The sequence below is a fragment of the Chenopodium album genome, chromosome 10 (genome assembly GCF_948465745.1).
Source record: "Chenopodium album chromosome 10, dcCheAlbu1.1, whole genome shotgun sequence".
Lineage (NCBI taxonomy): Eukaryota > Viridiplantae > Streptophyta > Magnoliopsida > Caryophyllales > Amaranthaceae > Chenopodium > Chenopodium album.
In genome coordinates this window covers 55,400,137-55,421,373 of record NC_137843.1, presented here as the reverse complement: position 1 = coordinate 55,421,373, position 21,237 = coordinate 55,400,137, and the positions used below count along the sequence as shown (strand labels likewise).

The following is a 21,237-nucleotide window of genomic DNA, read 5'->3' as shown; positions in this document are numbered from 1 at the left end:
CTCCCAAAATCTCTTCCCCCTCGAAGGGCCATAGATCACAGCATTGAGCTGGTGCCTGGTGCTAGACCACCCGCGAGAAGTCCTTATCGGATGGTCCCTCCGGAGCTTGCAGATTTGCGCAAACAATTAGATGGGTTGTTGGAAGCCGGATTTATCCGACCTTCCAAAGCTCCCTATGGTGCACCGGTCCTTTTCTAGAAGAAGCAAGATGGGAGTTTGAGATTGTGCATCGACTACAGAGCCTTGAACAAGCTAACGGTGAAAAACCACTACCCGAATCCCTTGGTGGCAGACTTGTTCCACTAGCTAGGAGACGTAGTATACTTCACCAAGCTGGATCTAAGGTCTGGTTACCATCAAGTTCGAATTGCTCAAGGAGATGAACCAAAAATGGCCTGCGTCACCAGGTACGGAGCGTTCGAGTGGTTGGTCATGCCATTTGGGCTAACGAATGCTCCTGCAACATTTTGTACCTTGATGAATCAAGTCTTTCATGACTATCTTGACAAGTTTGTGGTTGTTTACTTAGACGAGACATCATAATCTTCAGCAACACCCTCGAAGATCACTTAGAACACATGAGGAAGGTGTTCGAGAAATTGAGACAGCATCATTTGTTCGTAAAGGGGGAGAAATGTGCTTTTGCGAAGAAAGAAATAATCTTTCTTGGGCATTTTGTAGGAGGAGGCCGCATAAGAATGGATCATAAGAAAATCCAAGCCATTAGTGATTGGCAAGCTCCAAAGAACATCTCGGAACTAAGATCGTTCTTGGGGCTAGCTATTACTATCGTCGCTTCATTCAAGGGTACTCAGAAATAGCAAGCCCCCTCACCGAGTTGTTGAAGAAAGAAAACAAATGGGATTGGTTAGAGAAACAATAAGGGGCTTTCCTCAAGCTCAAAGAAGCAGTAATGAAGGAGCCGGTTTTAGCGCTCCCCAACATCAAAAAACCGTTTGAAGTTGAGACGGATACATCCGATTATGCTTTAGAGCTTTTAGCTATTGTTCACTGCTTGAAGGGGTGGAGACACTACTTGTTGAGCTCGAAGTTTATTGTTTATACCGATAACACGGCAGCTAGCTATTTCCTCACCCAACCAAAATTAACGGGAAAGCAGGCTCGTTGGCAGGAGACACTTGCCGACTTTGATGTGGAGTTCACTTATAGACCGGGAGCAAGCAACAGAGTCGCTGATGCCCTGAGTAGACGTGCTGATCTTGCAGCAATGTACAAGCTACCACCAATGACCGCAAGCAGTATTGCCACATCTGTTAGAGACCAAGTACGAGCTTACCTACCAGATGATCCGATGACAAAAACAATAATGAAGATGATTGAAGAAGGAAAGACCAGACGTTTTTGGATGGAGGATGGCCTCATCTTCACCAAAGGTACGAAGCTTTTCATCCCTAAAGCAGGGGGATTAAGGAAAATGCTATTAAAAGAATGCCATGATACCTTATGGGCTGGGCATCCAGGTTGGCAGAGGACTTTAAGCTTACTCTCCATGGGGTATTATTGGCTCGGGATAAAGGAAGATGTCATGAGCTACACCCGGACCTGCTTGGTTTGTCAGCAAGACAAGGTAGATTGTCACAAACCTGGAGGTCTCTCAGATCCTCTCCCTGTGCCGACACGTCCGTGGGAAAGCATATCTATGGACTTCATTAGTGGTCTCCCCAAAGTAGATCAGTATTCAAGAGTAATGGTGGTGATCGACATATTCTCAAAATATGCCACCTTTGTTCCCCTTTAGAAGGCCTGTGGTGCTGAGGAGACGGCGTCATTGTTCTTCAAACACATTGTGAAGTATTGGGGTTTGCCGCAAAGCAACGTCAGCGACCGAGACACAAGATTCACGAGCATATTCTGGACAGAATTGTTCAAACTAATGGGGTTAGACTTGAACATGTCTTCAAGCCACCACCCTCAATTTGATGGGCAAACAGAGAGATTCAACGGTCTCTTAGAGGAATAATTGAGACATTTTGTTAGCGCCAATCAGAAGGATTGGGTGAAACTCCTTAATGTTGCGCAACTTTGCTTCAACGCCCAAAAGAGTACTACATCCAACAGAAGCCCATTCGAATTGGTGATGGGCCAACGACCTCTCCTACCTCACACGATAACAACATCTGAAGATGGGAGGAGCCGCGAAGCACGAGAGTTCAAGCGAGAATGGCAATGATAGGCGTGTCGCGTACCTAACAAAAATAAACCTAACTAGACCACTACTATGTAGACGGGCAAGCAAGGGTCGGATCCCAAGAGACTATGGTTCAACTAATTAAATAGACTCAAGCAATTACTAAGCAAGTAACCAAATCAAATAAGTGAGAATCAATATCTAAAGAACTAATTAAAACGATTAAATCTAAACAATATGACAAATCAATGCTAAAAACATCCAAGATCAAGCTTCACCACGAATACAATTAATGCAATAGTCGTTCTACCCCTAACACATAATTCAATTGATTAATGAGGAAAAATAATCCATGAATAATACCAATGGTCTCTCCCGAGTTATCAATGGCTTCTCTAATCACAATCAAGCCTACTTCCGTGGAATCATGTAAATTAAAGACCTTGAGCACATTACCCTAACTTCCTAATCATCCATTCAACTACCCCCGTGAAGAACTTCAAACCCTTAATTGATTTATTCAAATCCGTCAAAACCCAACTCCCATTGCGATTAAAACAAAGGATTAATAACAATACCAATTATCCCTAATCTAGTATTGGCATAAACATAATCAATTAAGCATATCAATTACAATTATTATTAGAGAATTTAAAGAATTAATTCATGCATCAATCATATTCGAGTTCCAGATCTTGGAATAAAGAAACTACTCACACATATTAATGAAAGCAAAAACAATAATCAATGAAGAAAACATGATTAATAAGTAATTAAAAGTAAAAGAAGAAATAAAGATGAATACCTATTGCTTGAATAAAGAAAAGTACCAATTGTTGATGAACAAGGATTAAAACTTGAAAGTAAGATGTAATCTAGATCTAGAGAGAATATTAGGGTTCTAATAGTGTTTAAAAAACTGCAAAGATAATAACTAAGTGTTTTTGGTCGGGCTTTACAAAGGGGTATTTATATCCCCTAATTAAGAAAATCCCGAAAAAATAGGAAAACGGCTCCGCGAAACCGTGCCCGGTCAGACCGGGCAAAGCCGCCCGGTCGGGCGCGACAGACAAACTCGCCTCCTCGCACAATACTCTGCCCGCCCGGTCTACCAGGGCAATGCCGCCCGGTCCGGGCGAATGGGAGTTGAATTCTTCACTTCTTTTCTTCTTCGCCCTGGCTGCCAGGGCAATGTTGCCCTCCAGGGCGGACACGGGAAAAATCTCCTCCATCTTAATAGGCTCTCGTGGCTATCCAAAACAAGTCCAAATCATCCGAAAATCTTCATATGCCTACAAAATCAATCAAATAGACCAAGCCACACTAGAGAAGAGAATATTAGCGAGAAATAGCTCCATAGAGCTCAAAAACCATACGAAAATAGCTATAAAATGAGGGTAAAATATGGTATAGAACGTGTACATCAAATTCCCCCAAGCTAGCTTCTTGCTTGCCCTCAAGCAAGACAATCAATGACTATCAACAACCAAATAAACATACTTCACCCCATAATACATTTGAAAATATCATACTCAAAATCGAAATCGGACACGTAAACATCTTAACCAACCAATCACTTCATTCAGACTATCAATCAACCTGAATGGCCATCAAACAGAGCCAACCATGTACACATAAGGAATTGATGACTAGAATATCTCACTTAGTGGTCACTCCGCACAATTTTATGTGGCGAGCTAAAAATGAGCCCGATCTCTCTCCATCCCCACAAATAATGATAACCCCCCATTCTCACAACACTCGCGTGTTTAAAGGGGTAATAATGCCGCTTAACCTAGTCAAAAGTCGACTCGAAATGTGACACATACTCCAGCATTTTGACAAAAGACTCGTTTCACATGAACACAATACTATGCACGAAGGTCAGAAGGTCTTTTTTCAAGCTTGTAATGTAGGCCGGGTGAAAATGGGTAGGAAAATTTTGGAAAGTATAGGCAAATATAGTCCCTTAGGGAAGCCATCAAAAATGAACAATACCAATCAAAATCCCATCGAACTAATTCACAAGAATACACACTCCAAACATAACTTGAATTGAGAGCAACTACCACCTTATTCACCCTACATAACAATTCATCGTACTACTCTTATTTTTGAAGCTCATTTATTTATCCTTCAAGAAACTGGAATTTTTTTTTTTTTTTTTTTTTTTTTTTAACAAACTATAAGGGCTTCAAAAATAGATCATATAGAAAAAATTCAAAAACCTTCAAGCTTCAGATTAATTTTCTCCAAAACATCATCACAAACCATAAGAGAATACCAGGATAGATGGCTCCCCCAAGCTAGACTTGGGATAAGCTACTAATTGGGGCCGATAGGTTAATTTTGTGACTTAGATGAAGAGTATGGACAAGGCTACAACATGTGTAAGCAAGAAGGGAACCGACGTTTCTAAATTCTTCTGGAGGCTGCCTAACAAAAATGGCCTTCGTCCTCCTCATCGTGCATGTGCAATGTATTATGACACACTACTAAGAGTCTCAAGACAAAACTAAGATCAATGTCACACCAGGAACTAACACACATGACTAAATAATGAAGGCTCAAGCCTCGCAGTTAACACAGTCAAGCTCCAGATTCATACACAGTTGAGCAAAGTTGACTTCCATTAGGCCAAGACAATCCAAAATCAGATCATGATCATTTAATCCACATTGCAAGTCTTTCCATCAAAATCAAGCCAAAAACCTTTTAATCATCAAGGATAGGGGCATAGGGAAATAGTTTACTAGTTGTTCATCGCCATGATTTACACGTTTTTTTTTCTTTTTTTTTGTGTGTATGTTTTTTTTAAACGATAAACTAAACTACCCAAAGCAATTAAATCTATCTAGAAAGACGAAGAAAAAGAGAACATACCAAAACAGAAGCTATATACATCCTCCCCCAAGCTACACTCGGCAATGACCTCATTGCAACGAGGGGTAGGTAATGCATACTCGAGAACCTCAGTGAAGGTTCTCATCATCGCTAACATCATCATCAGCTGCTCCATTTCCACCAGCAGAGTTCCCGTCATCGGGAAGGACATACCAAGACGGGTGCTGACCATCCCTGGGAATGTGACCTTGCCTGCAGAAAAAGTCATAAATAGGTGTAGGGAATATTTCAAGCATTACGATAACCCCAAACTTGAACCCCACTGTGATCATACACTAAAGTACGGTGGCGTTCCAAAGGGAAAGAAAAAGAGCAAAAAGAGTCGCCAACAAGTTTTAGGAACTTGTAAACCCAAAAGACAATCCAAAGGACCGTCAACTACTCCATAAGGTCTTGAACCAAACAGGGTCCGGGGATGAGGGTACGAATCCAATCTACAAAAGAAAGGACCCGCCCTATAAAATAGGCCTCTACTTTGTTATGCTCGTATTCATGTGCGCTTTTCGAATAACATACAAACATTATGTTAAACCTACCCTGTTTAATCTATGTTGGTTGAAATTTAATGCACAAATAATACTATTATTGGCGATCACTTGAGTTAAAATCACATTAGCCTAAACCAAATTATTAATTATCTTATTAAGCGTGATTTCAAGTACAAATTCCCTTTAAACCTGCATAAAAGGCGTGATCAAGCAATAACAAAATATAATCAAGCAACATAATAATAAAGAATAATAATAATCATGATAATAACATGATAAGACATAATAAAGCTTAATAATAATAGCAAGATCCTAGGCATGACACTAACAATATTAATAACAAATCCTAGCATGTCACTAAACGATAAAGATCAAAGCTTTAACCCTAACATGGTACTAACATGATATAAGAAAAGATTAAAGGCACCCTAAACATTATACTAGAAAGCATAAAATAACATCCTAACATGATACTAGGAATTAAATACATCCTAACATGATACTAGGAAGTATAAACGATAATAAGCATGCAATCTACATTGTGGAAGAAATAGGAAGTAAGCTAATCTACTTACTTTGAAGCCTCGTACCTCTTTCTAATAACAAAATACACAAGTTAGTAAACTTCAATGAAAATAATAAAGAATAATTAAAGAACTAAATTGAAATCAAGTTAAACAAAGTTTAGACTAGTTTTGGACCAAACCCTCAGAAAATATCAACCTTGTACGTCTAGGGCGAAGGCAACTTCGAACTTGGCTAAGAGACTCTAAGTCTTGTGAATGCGGAATATTTATTTGTAAAAAGCTAGTTTAGAAAGAGAGGGAGAAAGAAAGCATATATTGCTCAAGAGAGAAAAGAGAGAATTAAGGAAGAGTTGATGAGAATTGATAGTAGTTGATTGAGAGAATTAATGAGAGATGATGAATAAAAACAGAGGTTCGGACCCTATTTATAAGAAAACAGTCTGGAAAATCATAGAATTTGATAAGGAATAAAACTCCACTCTGTCGCTAATCAAACCGACCTTGTCGCCAAAGATTTATCTTGTCGCCAGGCGACAGAGTCTGTCGCGAGGCGACAATCCTGTCGTTTCGCGACAAGACAGTTTTTGCGGATTTTGTTTTTATCATATCTTTTGATCTAGAAGTCCAAATAAGTCATATAATATGTCGTTGAAAAGCTCTTTAAGTATACTTTCTAATGCTATTTGAATCAGATTAAAATCTTTTGTAGATAAAAAGATATGGCCGAAATAGTAGGACGGTGTCAGTTTTGGATAGAGTTTCGTATATCTTTCATATCTTTTTCGTTATAGCTCGGATTTATTATTATAATATATCATTGGAAAGATAATTTCAAGATCTATCCAACCATATAAAGTTTGGATAAAAATTATAAGGCATGAAAATAATATCTGACTATCTTTGAACATCTTTAAATCCGAATAGAATTAGGAAAGTTTTAAAAAAGGAAAGTTTATATTCAAATCAAATTCCATGATCTTATCTTTTCAAAAAAGGATAATTAAGATATTTTAGAAACTTATAGAAGATTCTAATCAATCCTAATTAGTTTAGGAATAGGATTAAACCTTTGGACCCTCCTCATGATCATTGGGTCGTAGGTAAAATCCGGTTTGGGCCCAGTTTAGTATTTTGGCCATAACTTCCTCATTATTCATCGGAATTGGGCTTATAATTTATCGTTGGAAAGATATTTTAAAGCCCTATCCAACTACACCATTATTGGACCCTTATCATGGACCAAAATAAACTGAAATAGACGTTTTTATAAAAATAGAGTGGGTTTTCGAAAACAGAAAGAAGGATTTTAATAAAAACTAACCGCAACACAAGACTTTCAACCACTTTCACCTCATTCGATTATGGTTCGACGTGACAGGTATTCATCACTGGGTTTGGTTTTGGGGAGACACAAATGGGTGTCTACAGAAGCCCCCACTTTGACTGAGTTTGGAGAAACTTATGTTTCGAAAAACGAAAGTCAAAGTATCGATAGGGACGGAGAATGATTCAAAACGTTCTGCGATTCCAAATCATTCTTATAACGCCGATACCTGCAAACTAATCATTAGTTAAACAGATAAAAGAGTTAAGAAACGCGTATCTTGCACCGTCGAGCACACGTCTCTGGGGTAACCATCTCTGTTGCTTTTTGACGACCTTCTACAAGCTAGAGAACGCCATCTTGCTGTTGTTGATGTTCACTCGTCTCTGAACAATGGAGCTTTCTTGAGGAATGTTCACTCGTCTCTAAACAATGGAGCTTTCTTGAGGAATGTTCACGCGTCTCTTAACAATAGAGCTTGATAGAATGCCCACGCGTCTTTGAACAAAAGAGCATTGATGATATGTCCACGCGTCTCTGAACAAAAGAGCTTTGATGATATGTCCACGCGTCTCTGAACAAAAGAGCTTTGATGATATGTCCACGCGTCTCTGAACAATAGAGCTTTGATGATATGTCCACGCGTCTCTGAACAAAAGAGCTTTGATGATATGTCCACGCGTCTCTGAACAAAAGAGCTTTGATGATATGTCCACGCGTCTCTGAACAAAAGAGCTTTGATGATATGTCCACGCGTCTCTGAACAAAAGAGCTTTGATGATATGTCCACGCGTCTCTGAACAAAAAAGCTTTAATGATATGTCCACGCATCTCTGAACAAAAGAGCTTTGATAATATGTCCACGCGTCTCTGAACAAAAGAGCTTTGATGAATGGTTGTATCCTGTAAAAATCAAAAGAATTGCCAAAAGACTTTGCTGGTGTTTTTTCTTCTAATCATTGCATCTGCACATAATTTGTATAAGAATGGATCCTCCCAAAAATGTCTCCTTGCCTCGTAAAAGAATTTCTTCTTTTGTTGAGATGAGTAGCCATGAGACAATACCTGTGGACAAGAAATTAGCTAAATCAGCATACCAAGGTGATTCAATTTGAGAAAGTGCTAATAAATGTTCATCAGGGAAGGAATCATCAATTGGGAGGTCATCTCCATCCCCCTTATCGAGAAGGAGGCGAGAAAGATGGTCTGCAACGACATTCTCAGTCCCTTTTGTGTCCCGTATCTCGATGTCATAATCTTGCAACAGAAGGACCCAACGAATCAACCGCGGCTTGGCGTGACTCTTAGTCATCAAATATTTCAATGCAGCGTGATCTGTGTGAATTATCACCTTCGAACCAACAAGGTATGAGTGAAACTTCTCTATTGCATAAATTACTGCTAGCATCTTTTTTTCAGTTGTGGCATAATTCATTTGAGCAGAATCAAGAGTTTTACTAGAGTAATAAATAGCGTGAAGTTTTCTATCCTTCCGTTGCCCCAAAACGGCCCCTATCGCATAGTCACTAGCATCACACATAATCTCAAATGGTAGGGTCCAGTCCGGGGGTTGCATAACGGGAGCGGAGATCAATGCTTCCTTCAACCTGTTAAAAGCCTCAAGACAAGCATCAGTAAATACAAATGGGGCATCCTTGACCAAAAGCTCAGTTAGAGATCTAGCGATTTTCGAAAAGTCTTTAATAAATCGCCTATAAAATCCTGCATGACCAAGAAAACTCCGAATTCCTTTTACAGAATTAGGAGGGGGTAGTCGCTCAATGACCTCTATCTTTGCTTTATCAACCTCAATACCCTTATTTGACACCACATGGCCTAGAACAACTCCTTGTTGTACTATGAAATGACATTTTTCCCAATTTAAAATTAAATTGACTTCTTTACATCTATGGAGCACCTTTTCCAAATTTTCAAGACATACATCAAAAGATGTTCCATAGACAGAGAAGTCATCCATAAAAACTTCCATTGAATTTTCAATAAGACTTGAGAAAATGGCCATCATACAACGTTGAAACGTGGCAGGAGCATTACATAATCCAAATGGCATTCTTCGATAGGCGAAGGTGCCATAGGGACATGTGAAAGTAGTCTTTTCCTGATCGCATGGAAGGATGGGAATTTGAAAGAAACCAGAGTATCCGTCCAAGTAGCAGAAAAAGGAATGCTTAGCCAAACGTTCAAGCATCTGATCAATAAATGGAAGGGGAAAATGATCCTTCCGGGTGGCCTTGTTCAATCTCCTGTAATCAATACACATTCGCCAACCTGTAATAGTTCTAGTGGCGATTGGCTCACCCTTGTCATTCTTGACAACGGTCATAGCTCCTTTCTTTGGAACTACTTGTACAAGACTAACCCACTTACTATCTAAGATATGGTAAATTATTCCCGAAACAAGTAATTTAAGAACCTCTATTTTAACTACCTCCATCATGTTTGGATTAAGTCGTCTTTGAGGTTCTATGGAGGAGGTATGATCGTCCTCAAGAATTATCTTATGCATACAGAATGAGGGATTAATACCCTTAATATCATCAATGGTGTACCCAATAACACTTTATTATTTTCTCAAAACAGTGAGCAGTTGCTCTAATTTTGTGTCATTAAGCTCAGCATTAACAATAACAGGATATGTGTTATTAGGACCAAGATATGCATATTTAAGAGTAGAGGGAAGGGGTTTCAACTCTATCTCGGGAGGCGTAGTACTCTCCCCAACACTTGATACACTAAGGACTTCCTTCACTACAGCGGTAGTTGTATTTGCTTTTCCTTCCTCAAGTAGCCGCGTGTACTCCCTTGTTTCCCAATCTTCCTCATTGGTGCTTCCTACCAACACCGTTTCCAATGCAGCGTCTGTCTTGATTAAGGGAAGTTGCTCACGTTCTAAATCATCAAGGACATCTACTTGGCAGATAGTTTCTCCCATAGAAGGAGTTCCCATAGCATTCAAGAGTGAATACTCCATTTTCTCGTCTCCCACCTCAAAAGTGATTCTTCCATTTTTCATATCAATGAATGCACCTGCAGTGGCTAAGAATGGTCTACCAAGTATAATAGGGACATGTGCATCCTCCTCCATTTCCATCACAACAAAATCGCATGGGATAAAGAATTTTCCCACACGAAGAGGAACATCTTCAAGTATACCCAAGGGGAACTTCACCGACCTATCCGCAAGTTGTAGAGACATGCGTGTAGGCTTTAATTCGCCCATTTGAAGTTTCTTGCAAATAGAGAGCGGCATGAGACTCACACTAGCACCAAGATCACATAATGCCTTGTTGATCTCTATATCCCCAAGCTTCACTAGAATTGAGTAGCTACCCGGATCACCTAATTTCTTAGGAATTGCATTTTGCAAAATAGCACTACACTCTGCATTCAATGCAATAGTAGCATTCTCCTCTATCTTCTTCTTGTTAGAGAGCATATTTTTCAAAACTTTTGCATAAGATGGCATCTCGGATATTACATCTAAGAATGGAATGTTGATGTGAAGCTTCTTCAAAATATCAAGAAATTTTCCATACTTCTTCTCTAACTTAGCTTGAGCCAACCTTTGCGGGAAAGGAACTTGCGGCACATATGGAATAAGTGGTGGTGGAGTTGATGCCTTTGGCTCTTCCTCAATCGCAGTACCATCGACCACCTTCTCTTTTGGGACTACCTCATCAACAACCTCCTTGGATGGCTCCCTCGTGGGAGGATCTTCCAACTGCTTTCCACTCCTCAAAGTCACAGCATTCATATGCCCCTTCGGTGGTTGCTCTGTTTGACCCGGAAAAGCGCCCGAAGTCTTCAAAGATTGGCTAACTTGATGAGCAAGTTGACTTATTTGATTTTCCATGAGCTTGTTCTGAGCTTGTAGTTGTTGGATGTTGTTGTTCGTTGTGGTAACGAAGTTCTCAAGCATTAGCTCAAGGTTGGATTTTTGTGGAGGTGGTTGCATAGGTTGTTGGACTAGAGGTGGTCTTGCTTGGAAACCAGGTGGTGCATTATAATTGTTGTTTCGAGGTGGTGGTGGAGGTGGATTTTGTTGAGCTTGGGTATTCTTGTAAGAGAAATTTGGATGATGTTTCCAACCTTCATTGTATGTGTTTGAATGAGGATCATATGGCCTTTTGGGATTTGAAGTGTAGAATGCATTGGCTTCCTCAATCGACATCTCATGTGAATTTTGTGGGCAATCAGGGGTAATGTGACCTTGTACATTACACATTTGACAAGTTTCAGCAGATGATCCAGAAGATGTTGCTTGGAACTTGTCAAACTTGCTTGTCAATGCCTGCATAGAGCTAGTTAAAAGGGTTATAGCATTAACAACATCCATACCTCCCTTTTTAACATTACATCGTCCTCCTGGATGGTAATTATCATTTGCCGCCATCTTCTCAATTAGCTCCTTTGCCTCAGTTGGGTTCTTAATCAGAAGAGAACCCCCAGATGCAGCATCAATATAAATTCGGAACTCATGAGTCAAACCAATGTAAAAGGTTTGGATCAACATCCATTCAGGAATACCATGGTGAGGGAATTGTCTCTGCAATCGCTTGAACCTCCTCCATGCTTCATATAAGGACTCATCATCTGACTGCCCGAAAGTAGATAGCTCATTTCTCAACCTTGCAGTCTTTTCCTATCCTAAGAACTTGACTAGAAAAGCTTTCACCAGTTTGTCCCATGTGTCAAAAGAGCCAGTACCTTCATCTCTCAACCATTCCTTCACTCTATCCCGTAATGAGAAAGGGAAAAGTCGAAGTCTAATAGCATCATCCGTAACACCATTTAGTTTCATAGTATTGCACTTTTCCAAGAAAATATCAATGTGACTGACAGGGCATTCGTGAGGTGTGCCTGCAAATGAATCATTAGAGATGAATGGAATGAACTGTGGCTTCAATTCAAAGTTCTGAGCAGTAACAGGTGGTCTGACAATGCTGGAGAGGAGTCCCGTTGTGGTATCGGGAATGCCATATTCCAAAAGAGACTTTGTTCCTGGATCGACTATGTTTCTAAGGTTTTGATTTCTCCTTCTTCTTCTACCTCCTCGTCTCCTTGTAGTTGCTTCAATTTCGGAATCAAGTGGAATTAAATCGTCTGACCCTGAACGTCGAGTTTGCATGCAACAAAGAACTAAAATCAAAGAAATCAAGAACACAAGAGACAATAGCCAAAGTAACAGATAAAGCTTAGTAAAAACGAATCACAAATAACCAGTATAAAACCGTCAGTCCCCGGCAACGGCGCCAAAATTTGATAGGCGTGTCGCGTACCTAACAAAAATAAACCTAACTAGACCACTACTATGTAGACGGGCAAGCAAGGGTCGGATCCCAAGAGACTATGGTTCAACTAATTAAATAGACTCAAGCAATTACTAAGCAAGTAACCAAATCAAATAAGTGAGAATCAATATCTAAAGAACTAATTAAAACGATTAAATCTAAACAATATGACAAATCAATGCTAAAAACATCCAAGATCAAGCTTCACCACGAATACAATTAATGCAACAGTCGTTCTACCCCTAACACATAATTCAAGTGATTAATGAGGAAAAATAATCCATGAATAATACCAATGGTCTCTCCCGAGTTATCAATGGCTTCTCTAATCACAATCAAGCCTACTTCCGTGGAATCATGTAAATTAAAGACCTTGAGCACATTACCCTAACTTCCTAAGCATCCATTCAACTACCCCCGTGAAGAACTTCAAACCCTTAATTGATTTATTCAAATCCGTCAAAACCCAACTCCCGTTGCGATTAAAACAAAGGATTAATAACAATACCAATTATCCCTAATCTAGTATTGGCATAAGCATAATCAATTAAGCATATCAATTACAATTATTATTAGAGAATTTAAAGAATTAATTCATGCATCAATCATATTCGAGTTCCGCCAGATCTTGGAATAAAGAAACTACTCACACATATTAATGAAAGCAAAAACAATAATCAATGAAGAAAACATGATTAATAACTAATTAAAAGTAAAAGAAGAAATAAAGATGAATACCAATTGCTTGAATAAAGAAAAGTACCAATTGTTGATGAACAAGGATTAAAACTTGAAAGTAAGATGTAATCTAGATCTAGAGAGAATATTAGGGTTCTAATAGTGTTTAAAAAACTGCAAAGATAATAACTAAGTGTTTTTGGTCGGGCTTTACAAAGGGGTATTTATATCCCCTAATTAAGAAAATCCCGAAAAAAATAGGAAAACGGCTCCGCGAAACCGTGCCCGGTCAGACCGGGCAAAGCCGCCCGGTCGGGCGCGACAGACAAACTCGCGTCCTCGCACAATACTCTGCCCGCCCGGTCTGCCAGGGCAATGCCGCCCGGTCCGGGCGGATGGGAGTTGAATTCTTCACTTCTTTTCTTCTTCGCCCTGGCTGCCAGGGCAATGTTGCCTTCCAGGGCGGACACGGGAAAAATCTCCTCCATCTTAATTGGCTTTCGTGGCTATCCAAAACAAGTCCAAATCATCCGAAAATCTTCATATGCCTACAAAATCAATCAAATAGACCAAGCCACACTAGAGAAGAGAATATTAGCGAGAAATAGCTCCGTAGAGCTCAGAAACCATACGAAAATAGCTATAAAATGATGGTAAAATTTGGTATAGAACGTGTACATCAGGCAACAAAGCATGGAAGTTGCTCGCACTTACTTACAGCAAGCATCGAAGAGAATGAAGAAGTGGGCTGACCAAAACAGAAGGCCGCTGGAATTCAGTGTAGGGGACATGGTGATGGTGAAAGTCCTGCCAAAGCAACTCAAGTTTCTTAGAGGAAGAGATCGTCGACTTTTCAGAAAATATGAAGGCCCCATCCGCATCACCAAATGGATTGGGAAGAACGCTTACAAGGTTGAACCGCCTACGTGGATGAGGATACACCCAGTTTTCCACGTTAGTCACCTCAAACCCTATCATCCAGATCCAGAAGATGACAACCGCAACACCAGCAACCGCGCCAACATCAGAACCAGGACGAGAACCACTCCAACAACCGAAGAGTGAAGCTGTTATTTGTTTTTCTTTTAAGTGTAAGTTTATTTGTAAGTCGACGAGGTCGTCGACAGTTTAAGTGGGGGAGGATGTTAGAATCCGCCTCTTTCTCTATGTATCCCCTCCCCTTTTCTTTGTATTTTCCCTTATGTACTGTCTTTTAAATCTTTCTTTTTGCTTTCTAGACTCTAGGGAGAATTATTGTGTTACTGTCGTTTTAGCATTCACTTGTAATTCTCTACTTATTCAATATAAAGCTCTTTAGGGAGTGATGGTTAATGAATCAAAGCTCCCTACCTCGTTGATATTGCTTTAAGACTTGTGTGTTGTTTTAAGCTTTTATAGATATTGTGTTTGTCTTGTTTTAAAGCATCCCCACCAAACCAAGAGACCCTCAAAAGACGCCTTCACCTCGTCGGTTCCGCTTGTGCCCGCTTCGAAGTATCGGCCGTCACAAGCCCCGACTCCGCACCCGTTGTTGACGAGTGCCTCCTTAAGATACCTCGGGTCCGTGTTGCTGTGTGCTCACAAACCTCTTTCATTCTACGCTTGCGTCCTTGTCGCCAAAAGACAAGAGCGCGCCGCACGATCCTGTGTCAAAACTCTCGGACCGTGACACTTTGACACCGAGGTAGATTAAAAAGGGTTCAACATTAAATATTATGTGGTCACTAATTATTCAAGAATTAAATTGGTATGTTTAATTGTTTGAATAATTATAATGATTGATTTTGTTATGGTTTGAGAGTCATCACCAAGTCTAAAAATATGTAAAACAACGTAAAGTGAAAGAGATTACGCACCAAAACTCTTGAAACGTATATACCTTGAGTATGAACATATGGGGGGAGTTATGGGGTTTTATATTTAACCATAACTTCTACTGGGAGTACAGGACGCTGTATATTCCTTTTTATTATTATGCACAGGAATTCCGCCACTTACGAGTGGTTCTTTTATACTGACACGGTTAGCTCCCGTGTTAGTACCCCTTTATTGGGGAAGATTAGGGGGAAAACCCGTTCGATGCGTAATCAAGCTAAATAAATAAATTAGCTATGTATTAGTTGGTCATTGAGTATGTTGTATGCTTGTAAACAGGTGCAACAAGGTAAGTTGTGTGATGATAGGGTGAAAGCATGTTAGTGTGTTTTGTTTACACTTATGTACTCAGCTTTGCTGATTGTGTGTTTGTGTGTTTTGTTGGCATTGTCTTTATCTTGGCCCTACGACGACCCATTTCTAATGGCGAGTAGTGGGGACAAGTAGAGATGAGCTTTTCAGGTGATGAACCATATTCATGATGGGCATGAGTGAAAAGCGAATCATGCCTAGTTTCCATAAGATTATGATTATGATGTGGTTTATTGCTTTAATTATTATATTATATTATATTATGCTTGTGAGACTAACGCAAAAGTTTTTAAGTATTTGTTCGGTTTTAAGAAGGGCCTACAATGGTTCCAAGTTGTAGGTTGATTTCGTTTGACTTTGGTTTGACTTTACTTTCGTTTAGTTTGACTTTTAAGTTGACTTGTTTTGAATGGTTTTAAAGAGAATCTTCCGCTGTATGTCTTTGATAAAGGCCTTAGCCGTTATCACGGTGGCGGTAACGCCTTAGAATTTCCTATCTCGTGTTTTAAAAAGGGTAAAATAGGTATTTTAAAGGAAAGGAATTTCTAGGGTGTTACAAAAACCATCCTTCACTGTAGCTAAACTAAACAATAATTCATAACAAAACAATCAAATTATGCAGGAAAAATCTTACCTCCACCCAACCCACCATTACACAACCACCCAGGCACCCACACTGCCTTGACTACCACCACTGCATCCACACCCCTACGAAATTTCCACCTCCATGAAACCCACGCCCACAAATCCGACCACCCTCACGAAAAACCCATAAATTCAACCACCCCCACGAAAGCCCTCAAAAATTCGACCACCATCACGAACCCATGCCACCACCCTCACAAAACCTAGGCTAACACCCCTTGTGAAAACGCTCTCATAATTCCAACCACCCTTACAAAACCCAAGCCACGAAACGCACCCACGCAACCCCCCACAAATTCGACGGAAACTATTACGAAAACTCCACAAATCCGACGAAACTTATCTTCAATTAGTTTCTTAAAGGTTGAAGAGAAAGAAAGAAGAGCTAAATGAGGTTACGAGAGAGAAAATATGGGGAAAGATGATTTTTTTGGTTAATTAATTCTATTGAAGGGCTTTTTTTTTTTTTTTTTTTTTTTTTTTTTTTTTTTTTTTTAAAGTTAAAGTTATTAATGTTTGGTAAGCTGTTGTTAAAGGTCAAAATTCAGGCAATACGCAAGTTTAGTACCCAATTTGCCACAAACCAAACTTGAGTACCCAATCTACAACATTGAGCAAAGTTCAGTACCTAGTTTTTATATTTACTCGAAACGCATGAATAGTGTAAAAGTCAAAATTTTACAACTATAAAAAAAAATGGAGAAAGTATATAGATTACTTCATATCTTATATTCTTAGAAATCTTGAAAATATTACGGAGTATCATATATTTTTGTAATATCAAGTTAGTATGGGAACCAGTGTGTATGTGTATAAAATCATATGGGTAAAATGGTCTTACCACGTGGGCATGTCTTTGTAGCGCAATTGATAAAATAAAATAGGCAGTTGGCACCAAATATTCCAAATCTTACCAAACTAGGAATTGTACCATTCTACTTTTGGTTACGGACATCTTCAAACCAGCTTTGTGCCAATTATATTATTTGTATTATTTAATTTAATACTTAATTATACTTGAATTATATTTGATCATAAATCAAGAATTATTAGCTTCAAAATTGAAGTAATTTTTATTCTATTCTTATCCTGTCAACGGGTGGGCATAAACTTTATTTTGACTTGTAATTTTTTCTATTTGGTTATCTAATTAACGTCCAACCATTGACTTAATAAGTGTCTAAGATGCTCACTTTTTTTAGTGTTTGTGTTTGGATGATCGATATTTATGCATGAATCTTTATTTTTAATTTTTATTGATTGATTTATCAGAAAGAAATTTGTGAGATTCTTAAGATTTGGGAATAATTTCATGCTGATAAGTGCCATCAGATCTTAGCAAAAAGCTTTATTTTATGAGTTTCCATGGATTCTGTTCATTTGTAGTGTAATTTTGTTCTTGAATCAAATTTGAGGTTACGGTTATTTCCAGATGATATTGATCATACCTTACAGGCTTAGATGATACTTCCTCCATTTCTTTATATTTGCAACACTTCCCTAAAACCGAAACTAAAAGTATTGTGTAGAACGGACTCACGTGAGTCCAGTCATACAAACATAAACAAGTAATTTTTTTTTTTTGAGGTCATATATTAGATTATAAATATTAGATATTAGATTATAAGTGCCAGAAATTAGATAATAATAGTCAGATATTAAATTATACCTATCAGGTATTAGACTATAATTGTAAGATTTTAGGTCTTAATTGTCAGAAATTAAAATATAATGGTCAGATATTAGATTATAAATATTAGTTATTAGACTATAATTGTCAGATATTAGGTCTTAATTGTCAGAAATTAGAATATAAGAGTCAGATATTAGATTATAAATATCAGGTATTAGACTATAATTGTCAAATATTAAATCTTAATTGTCAGAAATTAGAATATAATAGTCAGATATTAAATTATAAATATCAGATATTATATTATAATTGTCAGAAAATAGGTTATATATATATATAAGATATTAGGTGAGGAAAAGATTGAAACAACTCTGTAAAGATATGTAAAGATAGGCTGTCAAAGCTTAAATTCATTCAGGTATGCAACCATATATTTATACAAGATGTAGGCCATAAATTAACTCCTAAACTTACGGCCAGTATAGGCAAAAGATAGAAATATGTCTAACTAAGGTAATAGCAAATGTATCAAGTATATATTCTCACAATTTTCCCATAATTATCCTAACAAGCTCCAATGTGCATTTGTTATTGATGAAGTTTTGCAGTTCTAGTACTGGAACTTAAGTAAATCTGTGAGGAAATTTGTTTGCTGTATAATCCGGTAACAGAGGCAGGGTCGCCGGCGCTAGAGTATGGGTGGGGGAGGGTCGCCGGCACCGGAGAATGGGAGGAAGAAGGTCGCCGGCAAGGGCTGGACAGTGACAGTGGAGGGGATGGGAGTATGCAATATAAACCGGACTCACGTGAAACGGACTCACACAAAACCTTCTCAAATGGAAATGTCATAGTACTTGCAACACACTAAATTTAGAAAGTTGTTTTGTTAAAATTTGTACTATTTCCCTTATTTTAATTACATGACCCACTAAATTATACTTCTAGCCATCTCTCAGTCTCATTTTAATTGTATTAAATCACATGAGCCCCACTTTTCTTAAATACCGTGAAAAAGGGCATGTTGCATGTATATAAAAACGGAGGAAGTATTTTATTACTTACTTCTTCTATTCCAATAATATTACAACAAGGATGAAATTACGCATTTTAAAGCATATTTTATATGTTAAATATCTATTATTGTATAAGAGTAAAATTAAGTTGATATTATAAAAATATTTTATGAGATGAATCTAACAGGATCCCACATGACTATGTTTTACATAACATATAAATTATATTATATGATCAAACAAAAGTAAATAGTGTAAAAGTCTAACAGTTGCAATAATATTGGACCAAAGAAAGTATTATTATATGTTCAAAATTGATTTACTATTACCGTCTCACACTAGTTTTGGACTTTTAAATTTTTTTTCATGCTCTAGACAAAGGAGTAGTTTTTACATTTTTTTAATTTATTTTAGAAATGATTTCGATACTCATAATTTTGTACATATTTCACTTTACTAATAAGTTAGGGTTTCAACAAATTAAATAGTAATTGATCTAGTGTCAATTAAGGTTGTAGGATCAATCTAACTAAGGGCACTTTAAAAATGGGGGTTTTCAATTCTTAACACCCCTCACTCTCAATAAGTCTAATTTTTTAAGCTAGGGGCATTGGATTGGAGGTATATATATACTACCTCCGTTTTTTAGTTGACACGTTTTGACTTTAGCACTATTCACACACTCCCCTTTGACCGTGTTTTGTGCTTTATACATAATGAAAAATATAGTCATGTGGAATCTTGTTAGATTCGTCATGATATATATTTTCAAAATATCAACTTTTCATAATTTTTGTTTATCGGTGATTAAAGATATGAATGGTTGAAGTTATGCATTGACAAACGTGACTAAAGAAACGTGTCAACTAAAAAGAAACGAAGGAAGTATGTGCAACTTTGGGTTATGTATTATTTGTGAGATATAAAATATTCCAAAGTTGCACATAATATTTAACGGAGTTAGTTTTTTTTTTTTTTTTTTGAGGTAGTATATGGTAATCTCTTAAAATATACTCCATATAAGAGTTTGTTTTTTTGATGAAATTGTAAACAATAATGTTATGCGAGTATTAATTTGATGGTTAAGTGATCACTTCACATTTCAAATGCACATATTGGACACCATGTAGAGACAATAATTTTTAATTTAAGGGTGGAATGAAATTGATTCTTTGTACCAGAGGAGATTTCTTTTTCACTTTGTCCAATTCATGAAATCAAATAATTCAGATTTGGTGTTACAGAAAAAACTAGATTTGGTGTTATAAGTGAAAAAAAAATGATTAAAGGTCTTGGTTGACAAAATTGATTCATTGTTTGTACGACTTTTCTAATCGATAAGAGATTTGAATTGACTATATAGAGGGTTTACAAATTGCAATTGCTATTGTCTAAAGATTATAGTAAAAGGTATTGTTTGCAAATTGCTTGGTGTTAGTCAATTTGATTCTCGGAATATAGTATAGTAGGGTTGAACTTGTTTTGAAAAGTGGTCTTAAGATCTTTTTTTTCTTTTTTGTTTAATTTTCTTTTTTCAAAAAAAATAAATAAATTAATAAATAAATAAAATAAAATAAAATAAAACTGGTCTTATGATATTGGGTCTGATTGATGATGACTTGATTCATAGAGATTAGAGAGTGCATTTTTCATGCATTGGCATATTTTAAACTTTAGGCGAGAATTTCATTTCTATCAATGTCCAAAAAAAAAAAAAAAAACCTTGGTACTACTATAGTACTATTATTATGTGTGTTAAAAATGAGTCTTTTTTTTTTTTTTTTGTTAAGCTTACTTTTACTAAACTATTTTGCTAAAGTGGTTCCTCTAGTATCCCAAAAAAAAAAATGTAGTAGTGATAAAAATTAAACTACCTAGACTTATGATCTAAAATAAAAGACTCATACCTAGGTAGATCCTTAGTTGGCTAGCTATATATGTTATGTTGGGTAGTTACTAAGCTATATCTTTTATAGCGCGTTATTTATTTATTTATTTATTTATTGGTGTTTAGAGAGTCACAAGGACAGGGTGAGAAACGATCCCATAATCTTTTGAAATCGGGAGAAAAATTCTAATCACTTGACCTATCCCACACTCTCTTTTTATCCTTAATATTTATCATCTACTTTTTGCATGTATGAATTGCTTAGTACTCCGTAAAGCTAACACATGAGCAGCCGACTAGTAAATGAAGTATCTCCCTTGCAACACCAAACCTCCGCCCATCCCTCTCATTCCTCATTTCAAGCTCACAATTCTCTCACTCACTCTTCCTTCGATAATAGTCTTTTTATATGAATAAGAAATAGAAAATGATTTATAGCTGGATTAATGGGAAGAAATTTTCAAAATTTTTGAGGGAGTTAGTTAACTT

At 37.5% G+C, this 21,237-nt stretch overlaps 1 non-coding gene across 1 annotated transcript; it reads left to right on the top strand.

Moving 5' to 3' along the window:
* The first annotated feature begins 11,936 nt into the window (after positions 1–11,936).
* On the top strand, positions 11,937–12,043 carry LOC145565986 (small nucleolar RNA R71). The gene has a single exon (XR_014095333.1). It is a non-coding gene; the product is annotated as a small nucleolar RNA R71 (small nucleolar RNA).
* Positions 12,044–21,237: the final 9,194 nt, after the last annotated feature.